The following is a 13,044-nucleotide window of genomic DNA, read 5'->3' on the forward strand; positions in this document are numbered from 1 at the left end:
GGTGACAGCCTGCTGCCAGCCCTCACAGCCCTCGCTCACTCTTGGCGCCTCCTCCGCCTCTGCGCCCACTCTGGCAGCGCTTGAGGAGCCCTTCAGCCCGCCGCTGCACTGTGGGGCCCCTCTCTGGGGGCTGGCTGAGGCCAGAGCTGGCTCCCTCTGCTGGCGGGGAGGTGTGGAAGGAGAGGCGCCGGCGGGAACCAGGGTTGCGTGCGGCGCTCGCGGCCCAGCGCGAGTTCCGGGTGGGGGTGGGCCCGTCGGGCCCCATACTCCGAGCGGCCGGCCGGTGCCCGGGCAGTGAGGGGCTCAGCACCTGGGCGAGCGGCTGCAGAGGGGTCGCCGGGTCCCCCAGCACTGCCGGCCCGCCAGAGCCACACTAGAATTCGTGCCGGCTTCAGCCAGCTCCCTGTGGGGCGGGTCTCAGGAACTGCAGCCTGCCATGCCCGAGCCCCCCTGCAGTGGCTTCCTCCACGCGGCGCCCGGTCCCATCTACCGCCCAAGGGTGAGGAGTGCACGCGGGGAAGGGCGGGACAGGCTCCACCCACGGCCCTGGCAGGGATCCCCTAGGCGAAGCCAGCTGGGCTCCTGAGTCTGGTGGGGACTTGGAGAACTTTTATGTCTAACTTAAGGTTTGTAAACACACCAATCAGCACTGCATGTGTCTAGCTCAAGGCTTGTAAACACACCAGTCATCACCCCGTGTCTAGCTCAAGGTTTGTAAATGCACCAATCACTGCTCTGTGTTTAGCTAATCTAGTGGGGACTTGGAGAACTTTTGCGTCTAGCTCAGGGATTGTAAATGCACCAATCAGCACCCTGTCAAAATGGACCAATCAGCTCTCTGTAAAACAGACCAATCAGCTCTCTGTAAAATGGACCAATCAGCAGGATGTGGGTGGGGCCAGATAAGGGAATAAAAGGTTGCCCAAGCTAGCAGTGGCAACCTGCTAGGGTTCATTTCCTCACTGTGGAAGTTTTGTTCTTTCACTCTTTGCCATAAATCTTGCTGCAGCTCACCCTTTGGGTCCCCATTGCCTTTATGAGCTGTAACACCTCGAAGGTCTGCAGCTTCAGTCCGGAGGCCAACGAGATCACGAAGCCACTGGGAGGAATGAACAACTCCCAACGGGAAGAAGGAACGACTCCCACAGGCAGCCTTAAGAGCTGTAACACTCACCACGAGGGTCTGCAGCTTCATTCTTGAAGTCAGTGAGACCAAGAACCCATAAATTTCAGACACAGTAAGACAGGAAGCAGGAGAGAAAGAGGTGAGGAAGTTGTAGGCACTTGTAAACAAGCAGATCTTATGTGAACGCATGGAGTGAGGCTCATTTGTTACTGCCAGGATGGTAGGAAGCCATTCATGAGGGATCTGACCCCGTGACCCAAACACTTTCCACTAGGCGTCACCTCCAACAGTGGAGATCATATCTCAACATGAGATTTGAAGAGGACAAACATTTAAACCGTATGAGAGAGATTATACTGGATCATGTAGGTGGGCCTAATGTAATCACAAACATCCTTCTAAGGAGAAGAGAGGCAAGATATTCAGAGTTGAAGGAATTAGTGACAAAAGCTGACGTATAGGTCTGTCAGTTCAGGAATGCGAACTCCTTTTAGAAATGGAAGAAAAACAATAAAGCAGATATTTCCAAAAACTGTACAGAAGGTACACAGCCCTGCCAACATCTTGGTTTTAGGACTTCTAATATCCAAATCATTAAGTAAGTAAATTTATACAGTTTAAGCATCAGTTTGGGTGGGGCACGGTGGCTCACGCCTGTAATCCCAGCACTTTGGGAGGTCGAGGCTGGCGGATCACGAGGTCAGGAGATGAGATGGAGCCCATCCTGGCTAACACGGTGAAACCCCGTCTCTACTAAAAACACAAAAAATTAGCCGGGCATGGTGGCGGGCGCCTGTAGTCCTAGCTACTCAGGAGGCTGAGGCGGGAGAATGGCGTGAACCTGGGAGGCGGAGCTTGCAGTGAGCCGAGATCGTGCCACCACACTCCAGTGTGGGTGACAGAGCAAAACTTCCAATCAAAAAAAAAAAAAAAAAACACAGTTTGGAGTAATTTGTTACAGGAATAGGAAACTAACATAATTATACAATAATAAATTGTGTTCTTTTTCTCTTCTGTATTGGTACAAAGGATTCTTTCTATTGGTAGCACTATTTCATTTTTATAACTACAGAAAATAGAAGCTGGGTAATTATATGATGAATATAAAGAATACCCAGGGCTCACATCTGTAATTCCCAGCACTTTGGGAGGATGAGGCGGGCAGATCTCTTGAGCTAAGGAGTTCGAGACCAGCCTGGGCAACATGGCGAAACCCCATCTCTACAAAAAACTTAGCTGGGCATGGTGGCACACTCCTGTATTTCTAGCTACTCAGGAGGCTGAGGTGGGAGGCTCACCTGAGCCCAGGAGACAGAGGTTTCTGTGAACCGAGATCACACCGTTGCACACCAGCCTTGGCAATAGAGTAAGACCCTGTCTCAGGGGAAAAAAAAAAATAGACTGAAAGCTCCTGTGATGGTGATTCATCACTTCTTCAGTAAATCAAATCTAAAGTTTCTAGTGTATTTTCTTAGTTGATGCATTTTTTTAAATTCTGTAGTAAATCCCATTGCTAGACAAAGAGCTAACAAAAGATAGTGCTTTTTAAATGAAATGTATGCACTATTTTAATAAGAATGTTCATGATAAGCATGTCACTCCATAAAATATTTTTTGACGACAGCCATCTACCATGGCAGATAGAGGTGGTGAAGATATCATTGAACTCATGAAACCATAGGAATCAAGTCTTCTGAAGTAGCACCATTATCAACTTCCACAGTGAGTATTTACTCTAAAAACACAGTGATATTACATGTGCAGCTGCAGAAAACCATTCATATATTATCTTGATGATTATTTTGATCAAATGACTTCATCTAAATTAATTATAATAATTTTTATCAAAGTTTTCATGTGCACATAGAAGAGTGAATTGATATTTGTGAATGCATGAGTTGAACCGGCAGAAGAAAACATTTGCAAGCAGTTAAAACCTGAAAATTTTATACCAATATCATCTAATGCATTAAATAGAAAATCAGCTAACTACAAAAAATGATTCAAGTGTTTTCATTCAATTTAGGAACTCAAAGTAATGTTTTTGAAAGTACATTTCAATAAGGTAGATTATATGACATTTTAAAGTATGTTATGATAAATCCAGTGAAAATTACATCAGTAATAAAATTATATTTTTCCTTGATAAAATGCATTGTGAATTTGGTAAAGCAATGTCATTGTGGAAACAACATTTTCATAAGGCCAGAATTACCTTGCAATAAGTTGTAATAATTTAATCCAAACAAACTTTAATAGACTACCAGTTCAGAAGAAGCTGAAGTTATTAAATTTACACACACATACATGGCACATCACAACTTTTTTAAAATATGAGACTGATGCTGATGCTAAATACACAAAATTACTCCAGTATGACAATATCTACTTTCTATTTCTGCTGCCCATTATAAATTTGAATTGAAGAATGTATAAACTTTTGAAGAAATGCTTATCTATAATGCTATTCAACACTTTTATTAATAAATCTGATAAAATTGTGTTTATTTAACTTGCATTTTGTCCCAAATTGACAAATAAAGCTCCAAAATATTCAACTCTTGGAAGCTTTCTAGTGAATTGCAGTTACTGAAAGCAAACATGCAAACAAGAAGCTATTGTAGTTTATCCCACAAAAGCAAGACAAACCTAAACAAATTTAATGATGGGAAATTATTTAATTTGAAAATTATCTAATTGAACTTTAGAATATATGGACATGTGCAGAAAATCCATTTATTTCCTTAGGTTTTTAAGTGGATAAATTGATAATCCTTTACTGAATAAATTGAAAATGATAAAGTCAGCAGTTTTGAATCATCTACATTTTGCAATATACTTGAAAATTTATAAATAATGACAATTTACTTGATAAATTTTGTCTTATAAAAACTATTTGCCAAAGAAAGATTCTTGGAATCAGAGAGGGAAAACCCCCCAAAAAACTTGTATTTGTGAAAGTATTTGCACTGCAGTATTTACAGATCTCAATTAAAAATGGAATTGAGTAATTCTTGTTTTTAATCGAATTTATTCTGAGCATATAAAGTACCTCTGTATATTTAGAAAAATATTTTTTTCAAAATATATTATGTTCTACAAAAAAGGTTAATTAATTTTTTAACTCTTTCAAAAATTTTAACCATAAAAATAAATGATATAGAAACCTTTCGGCAATTATTTTAAAATTAATCAGAATTAGATCTGTTTGAAATGTAATTTGCTTTTAAAGAAAATGCTGTGAATATCAGAAACAGCTGGCTCATTAACTCATTAGAGAATGGGAATATATAGTAATAAATTACTCTTTAGGTTATCTTTTAATATTCAAATGGACAACATACTTTAGTCAGTCAATAAAACTTATCAAATGTGTTCATTTTATTACACCTTTTCAATCTAAAACAATTTCTGGTTTTGAAATTAAATATATTATCACTTCAATCACATCTTTGTCTTATTTTCATAGAGTAAGAGAGTGCAAGAGGTCTTGGCTCATATTAGAAAATAGATGATTTTCCAGAAAGAGGTACAATTTATCACTTAGGACCACTCCCTTCCTTGACCCTTAGAATCTACTCTGCTGTGTTTTTCCTGACTTCACAGATGATCTCCTGATCTCCCTTCGTATTTATTTACTTCTGATAAAGATTCTGTGAATCATTGCATATACTTTTTTATATATTTCCCCCCATGCAATGTGTTTAACTTCTCCATTTTTTTAATGTGTGCACGTGCATATGTTTATGAATCTTTTGGTCGAATAGAGGTGGAGATTGTGGGCATGGCTTACAAATAGTCATGTTGAATGGTCATTGTTGTGCTGAATTTAAAAAATTAGTAGAGAATCCATATCATAGTGAAAGTGACTTTTTCCTTCATACATTTATCTTGGTCTTTTCTGCAAGCATACTTCTTTTACTTCTAGTCGGGTTTCTCCATTCATTTCTATCCCTTCTGCAACACTTCAAATACCTCCAGATGTTTCATTAGAGGTATAAACACAGTATGCAGAATATAGGAGATAAATTCTCATTAATTATAACTAGCCCTTTTTAGTTTGTATATAAAGAAATCTCGTTTTAATTTAAAGTATTAAATGCAATTCTAAAAAAAAAGTGGTTAGTAACAATAGAGTAAAAAATACAGCTTCGAAGTTAATCAAAAATATTTTACAAGTATGTAGCGTAATTTAAAAATTAAGTTGAATTAAATGATATCTCAGCAACTTGAAGCATTGCAAAGAATGGTTATAATATTTGATGTTTTAACACATAATTATGAAAGGATTATGATTGTTACAATTCATAATTATTTTTGATAAGAATTGTTGTATTTTATATCTACTATGGCTTTTAGTGTTGTAATCTTGAGAAAAAAATTTAGACTTAATTACATTTTGCAAGAAAATATAAAATATACTCATAAACCTATACCACAGAAAAATAATTTAGACAGAATATTGACTAACATTTAAAAATCTTACACTACTCTTAAAAATGTGCATAGATCTCATAATGGCTTGCTCTTGAATTTTGCCAAATAAAAATGTAGGTAAAATAGGACTTTAGTAAATTATTTCTTATAAAATATCTTTCAATATAGTAGTCATGTATTTGTGCTAATATGGAATTTCAAGAGTGAAAAGCTTTAAAAAAAACCTAAAAGCTATTTTTTATACTTCCACTCTTCCTTAATTTGTTTTGAATGCCAAAAATGATTTTAGATAGCCTAAAATCTTCTTTCCCATTTATATGAGTTTGAAATGCAGTAGAGAAAGAAGGAGGAAGTAGTACTTCGAGTACATAGGGCCACAAAAAAAAATAATCACAATCATGCAGGAAAAAAAAAATAAAGTAGTGATGCCGTCCAGTCTCTATCTTTCAAGCCTCTGGTTTCCCTCTGAATTTCAGACTGTGAGACCATTCTGTCTTTCAGCTGAGCAATTACTCTCTCTAGGGGGTATGTTCACCTAGGGTCAAACCCTGCTGTGTGCATAGAGAAAAATCCCTATAGAGATTCTTCTTTCAAAAGTTTTACTCTACTTTTTGAATGAAAAAAAAAAAACTGACAGTTATCTCAAGAGGATTTTCAGAGGAAAATATTTGACCTATATTGCTTGAAAAATGTCACTTGAGGAAAAGAAATTAAAAAGTTATACTTCTCCAGGGTCTTTTTGAGCCCAAATATCTCACATTTTTGTGGATTGTTAGTCACCTAGAATTCCTCTGAGGTTGTATGGACATTTGTCTTCCAGATTAAGACAGAAAAAACTCATGCAATATTTGTTGTTCTGTAACTGGTTTATTTTACCTAGCATAATGTCCTCCAGGTTTATTCATGTTGTCACATATTGCAGAATTTCTTTCTGTTTTATGGCTGAGTAGCATTTCATTGTATGTGTAGACCACATTTTCTTTCCCCTTTTATGAATGAATGTTTAGGTTATTTCCACATCTTGGCTAGTGTGAATAACGCTGCAAAGGACATGGGAGTGTAGATATCTCTTCAAGATCCTTACTTCAGTGCTTTTGGATAAATACCCAGACATGAAATTACTGGATCATATGGTATATCTATTTTTAACTTTTTGAGGAATGTGCATGCTGCTATTAGTGGCTCCATCATTTTGCATTGTTGGGCAAGCTTTTCAATTGGTCTGAAATGTATTATTTCTTATGTGTAAAATAAGATTAACAGACTCACCTACAGGATTATAGTAAGAATTAGATGAAACAATGCAATTTCCTAAACTTCTAGACATTAAAATAGTTAATTACATAGAATCAGAATAGAATGGTGGTTGCCAGGAATAAGAAAGAGGGGAAATGAGGACTTACTAATCAAGGAGCATAGTTATGAATCAAGGAGCAAAATGAATATAATCTAGAGTTCTGCTGCACAATATTGTACCCATATTCAACAATAATGCTTTACACACTTAAAATTTGTTAAGAAGGTATATCTCATGTTAAGTGTTTTTATGACAATAAATTTTAAAAGTTAACTTTCATTTAATAAAATGTACACATTTTAAATTTAACAAAAGAAGATTTAAAAATTCCTGAAGAATTTGACTTAAAAAGTTTTAACTTTGAACAACAACAACAATAATACCTATAAGGTACTCAGAAATCTAGCATCAAAAATTAATTATTTTTTAAAAATAAAAGCATGTTCTATGATATGGTTTGGCTGTGTCCCCACCCAAGTCTCATCTTGAAATGTAGCTCCCACAATTTCCACGTGTCATGGGAGGAACTTGGTGGGAGGTGATTGAATTATGAGGGTGGATGTTTCCCGTGCTGTTCTCATGAGAGTGAATAAGTCTCACCAGATCTGATGGTTTTAAAAAGGAAAGTTTCCCTGCACAAGGTCTCTTCTTTGTCTGCCGCCATGTGAGACATTCCTTTCACCTTCCACCATGATTGTGAGGCCTCTTCAGCCACAAGGAACTGTAAGTCCATTAAAATTTGTTTTCTTCCCAGTCTCAGGTACAGCTTTATCAGCAGCATGAAAATGGACTAATATAGTAAATTGTTACTAGGAGTGGTGTGTTGCTGAAAAGATACCCGAAAATATGGAAGCAACTTTGGAACTGAGTAACAGGCAAAGGGTGGAACAGTTTGGAGGGCTCAGAAGAAGACAGGAAAATGTGGAAAAGTTTGGAACTTCCTAGAGACTTGTTGACTGGCTTTGACAAAAATGTTGATAGTGATATGAACAATAAGGTCCAGGCTGATGTGGTCTCTGAAGGAAATGAGGAACTTGTTGGCAACTGGAGCAAAGGTGATTCTTGTTAGCTTTTAGCAAAGACACTGGTGGCATTTTTCCTCTGACCTAGAGCTTTGTGGATACCAGATTCAGGGTATCTGGCGGAAGAAATTTCTAAGCAGCAAAGCATTCAAGAAGTGACTTGGGTGCTGTTAAAGGCATTCAGTTTTAAAAGGGAAACAGAGCAAAACATCTTGGAAAATATGCAGCCTGACAATGTGATAGAAAAGAAAATCCCATTTTCTGAGTAGAAATTCAAGTCAGCTGCAGAAATTTGCATAAGTAACAAGGAGCTATATGTTACTCACCAAGACAATGGCGAAAATGTCTCCAGGGCATGTTAGAGGTCTTCATGGCAGCCCCTGTCATCACAGGCCTGGAGGCCTAGGAGGAAAAAGTGGTTTCATGGGCCAGGCCCTGGGTCTCCGTGCTATGTACAGTCTAGAGACTTGGTGCCCTGCATCCCAGCTACTCCAGCCATGATGAAAGGGGCACATGTAGAGCTTGGGCATGACTTCAGAAGATGCAAACCCCAAGCCATGGCAGCGTCCGTGTGGTGTTGTTCTTGTGGTGCACAGAAGTCAAGAATTTAGGTTTGAGAACCTTCACCTAGATTTCAGAGGATGTATGGAGACACCAGGATGTCCAGGCAGAAGATTGTTGCAGGGGCGGGGCTCTCATGGAGAACCTCTGCTAGGGCAGTGCAGAAGGGTGATGTGGGTGGGCACCCCCACACAGAGTCCTTACTGGGACACTGCCTAGTGGAGCTGTGTGAAGAGGGTCACTTCCCTCCAGACTCCAGAATGGTAGATCCATTGACAGCTTGCACCATCTGCCTAGGAAAGCCACATGCTCAACTCCAGCCTGTGAAAGCTGCCAGGAGGGAGGCTGTACCCTGCAGAGCCACAGGGGCAGAGCTCCCCAAGACCATGGGAACTCACCTCTTGCATCAGTGTGGCCCAGATGTGAGGCATGTGGTCAAAGGAGATCATTTTGGAACTTTAAGATGTGACTGCCATGCTGGATTTCAGACTTGCATGGGGCCTGTAGCCCCTTTGTTTTGGCCCATTTCTCCCATTTGGAACAGCTATATTTACCAAATAGTTGTACCCCCATTGTATCTAGAAAGTGACTAACTTGCTTTTGAGTTTATAGGCTCATAGTTGTAAGGGACTTACCTTGTCCCAGATGAGACTTTGGACTGTGGACTTTTTAGTTAATGGTGAAATAAGTTAAGACTTTAGGGGACTATTGGAAAAGCATGATTGGTTTTGAAATATGAAGACATGAAATTTGGGAGAAGTTAGGGGTGGAATGATGTTGTTTGGCTGTGTCCCCTCCAAAATGTCATTTTGATTGTAACTCCTGTAATTCCCAAGTGTCATGGGAGGAACCTTGTGGGAGGTGATTGAATTATGGGAGTAGGTCTTTCCTGTGCTATGCTCATGAGAGTGAATAAGTCTTACCAGATATGATGGTCTTGTTTTGTTTTGTTGTTTCTGAGACAGAGTCTTACTCTGTCACCCAGGCTGGAGTGCAGTGGCATGATCTTGGCTCACTGCAATCTCTGCCTCCTGGGTTCAAGTGATTTTCCCGCCTCAGCCTCCTGAGTAGCTGGGATTAAAGGTGTGCACCATCACACCTGGCTAATTTTAGTATTTTCAGCAGAGACGGGGTTTCACCACGTTGGTCAGGTTGGTCTCAATCTCCTGACCTCATGATCCACCCACCTTGGCCTCCCAAAGTGCTGGGATTACAGGTGTGAGCCAATGCACAGATCTGATGGTTTTAAAAAGGGAGAGTTTCCCTGCACAAGCTCTCTTCTCTTGTCTGCTACTGTGTGAGATGTGCCTTTCACCTTCTGCCATGATTGTGAGGCCTCCACAGCCACAAGGAACTGTGAGTCCATTAAAGCTTGTTTTCTTCCCACTCTTGGGTATGTCTTTATCAGCAGCAAGAAAATGGACTAATGCACTATATAATTGCATGCTACTTTTTTTATTTACAAATCTTTTGGCAATACAAATTTGTACAGGCCCTGTATTAGTCTGTTCTCACACTGCTATAAAGACATACCTGAGACTGGTTAATTTAAACACAAGAGATTTAATTGACTCACAGACTCACAGTTCTGCATGGCTGGGGATACCTCGGGAAACTTACAATCATGGCAGAAGGTGAAAGGGAAGCAGGCACATCTTTCCATGGTCAAAGAAGGGTGAGGGGTGCTACACACTTTCAAACAACCAAATCTCATAAGAACTCTATCACGAGAATAGCAAGGGAGAAGTCTTCCCCTATGATTCAGTCACCTCCCACCTGGCCCCTCTTTCAACACTGAAGATTATAATTCAAAAAGAGATTTGTGTGGGAACACAGAGCCAAACCATATCATTCTGCCCCATCCCCTCCCAGATCACATGTTTTTCTTGTATCTCAAAACACACTCATGTTTTCCCAACAGTCCCTCAAAGTCTTAACTCATTTCTGCATTAACTCAAAAGTTCACAATCCAAAGTCTCATCTCAAACAAGGCAAGTCCCTTCTGCCTAAAAGCCTGTAAAATAAAAAAAAAAAGTTAGTTACTTTCAAGTTACAATGAGGGTATAGGCATTTGGTATATGCTTCTACTCCAAAAGGGAGAAACTGGCCAAAATAAGGGGGCTACAGGCAAGTACGTACAGGCAAGTACGAAATCCAGCAGGTCTGTCATTAAATTCTGAAGCTCCAACACATAATCTCTTTTGACTTGATATCTCACACTCAGGCCACACTGATGCAAGAGGTGTGCTTTCACAGCCTTGGGCAGCTTTGTCCCTATTACTCTTCAGGACTCGTCTCTCATGGCTGCTCACAAGGACTGGCATTGAGTACCTGTGGTTTTTTCAGGTACAGGGTGGAACCTGCCAGTGGATCTACCATTCTGGGGTCTTGAGGACAGTGGCTGTCTCCTCAAAGGTCCACTAGATAATACCCCAGTGGAGAGTCTGTGGGGGGGCTCCAACCCCATATTTCCCCTTTACACTGCCCTAGCAGAGGTTCTCCATGCACGCTCTGCCCCTGCAGCAGACTTCTGACTGGATATCCCAGCATTTCCATACATCCTCTGAAATCTAGGTGAAGTCTCCCAAGCCTCAACTCTTGCCCTCTGCACACCTGCAGGCTTAACACCATGGGGAAGCCATCAAGGCTTGGGGCTTGCACCCTCTGAAGTAATGGCTCAAGATGTATCTTGTCCCCTTTTAGGCATGGCTGGAGGTGAAGCAGCTGAGATGCCAGGCACCATGTCCCAAGGCAGCAAAGAACAGCAGGGCCCTGGGTCTGGTCCACAAAACCATTTTTCCCTCCTAGGCCTCTGGGACTGTGATGGGAGGGGATGCTGCGAAAGTCTCTGAAATGCCTTGGAAGCATTTTCTCTATTGTCTTGGATATTAACATTTGGCTTCTCTTTATGCAAATTTCTGAAGTTGGCTTGAATTTCTCCTGATTTTTTTTTTCTACCACATGGCAAGGCTGCAAATTTTCTAAATTTTATGCTCTGTTTCTCTTTTAAAGGTAAGTTCTATTTGCTTATGCAAATAAGTGTAGCTTTTAGAAGCAGCCAGCTCACATCCTGAATGTTTTGCTGCTTAGAAATTTCTTCCATCACGTATCTTAAATCATTTCTCTCAAGTTCAAAGTTCAACAGGTTTCTATAGCAGGGGAACATTGCCACAAGTCTTGTTGCTAGAGCATAGCAAAAGTGACCTCTTCTCCATTTTCCAGTAAGTTCCTCATTTCCATTTAAGACATCCTTGGCCTTGACTTCACTGTCCATGTAGCTATCAACATTTTGGTCACAATCATTAAACCAGTCTCTAGGAAGTTCCAAACTTTCCCTCATCTTCCTGTCTTCTTCTGAGCCCTCAAAACTATTTCACCTCTGGCCATTACTCAGTTCCAAAGCTGCTTCCACATTTTCAGGTATCTTTACAGTAAGACCCTTCTGCTCTGGTACCAATCTTCTGTATTGTCTGCTCTTACACTGCTGTAAAGACATACCTGTGACTGGGTAATTTATAAAGAAAAGAGGTTGAATCAGCTCCTGTTCTGTGGGCTGTTCAGACTTCTGCTTTGGGGGCAGCCTCAGAAAACTTACAATCATGGTTGAAGTTGAAGGGGAAGAAGGTACATCATCACATGACCTGAGAAGGGGAGACAGAGAGAGAGAAGGGGGAGGTGGTACACAATTTCAAACAACCAGATCTCGTTAAAAACTCTATCATGAGAACAGCAAGGGGGAAATCCAATCCCATGATTCAATTACCTCCCACCAAGACCCTCCTCCAATGCTGAGAATGAATACTTGACTTGATATTTGGGTGGGATAACAGAGCCAAATCATATCAGGCCCATTATAAATTTAAACAAGTAGTAGTATATATATGTGTATAAACATATACACATATAAATATATCTCGTGATAGAGTTCTTATGAGATTTGGTTATTTGAAAATGTGTAGCACATATAAATATATATGTGTATATATATACACACACACACTTTTTGACATGTTTTAGTACTGTCATCTTAAATAACAAGCAGTGGCTTATAAAGTTGACATATTTTTATAAATAAAAGTTTTAACTGATACATTTTCATCATGTCAACAAAAGATCCAAAGCTTTTAAATTTATTAGTGGATAAAATTGGAGATTACTTATTCTGGTCAGATTTGTTACTAGGAAAATCATCCTCCAGCAACACTGAGATATACTAGATAAAATAAAAACTTAAAGTAAGCTATACCATAGTCATGAATGTATAGGGATATTATTAATATCATTTCACTAAATTGTTCTATGTAATAAATGTGACACCAAAATCTAAACAATTTTTGTAACAAACTGTCTAAAAAGTGTATATGAATAAAAAAGGTCCTAATAGAACCAAGATATTTAAAGAGTTGTTTAAAAGCATGGCTTTCACAGTAAGACATTTACATTAATTATAAAAATACAATAATTAAAGCCATGTGTCATTGGCACAGGAAGAAATGCAGAAATGTATCTATATATAATTGGAAATTGGCATACAATTCTTAGGTATGCTCCAAGTAATTTTATGTCACAATACTAGTGTTATTGCAGTAATTAATTCATAA

The 13,044-nt window shown here is 39.5% G+C and overlaps 1 long non-coding RNA gene across 1 annotated transcript in view; it reads left to right on the forward strand.

Moving 5' to 3' along the window:
* The first annotated feature begins 229 nt into the window (after window positions 1–229).
* The window catches only part of LOC129049574 (uncharacterized), a 48,116-nt gene continuing 35,301 nt past the window's right edge, over window positions 230–13,044 (forward strand). Inside the window, exons 1-2 of the long non-coding RNA XR_008512783.2 lie at window positions 230–499; window positions 2,751–2,848. This is a non-coding gene — a long non-coding RNA (uncharacterized LOC129049574). The remainder of the gene's footprint in view (window positions 500–2,750; window positions 2,849–13,044) is intronic.

The sequence above is a fragment of the Pongo abelii genome, chromosome 14 (genome assembly GCF_028885655.2).
Source record: "Pongo abelii isolate AG06213 chromosome 14, NHGRI_mPonAbe1-v2.0_pri, whole genome shotgun sequence".
Classification (NCBI taxonomy): Eukaryota; Metazoa; Chordata; class Mammalia; order Primates; family Hominidae; genus Pongo; species Pongo abelii.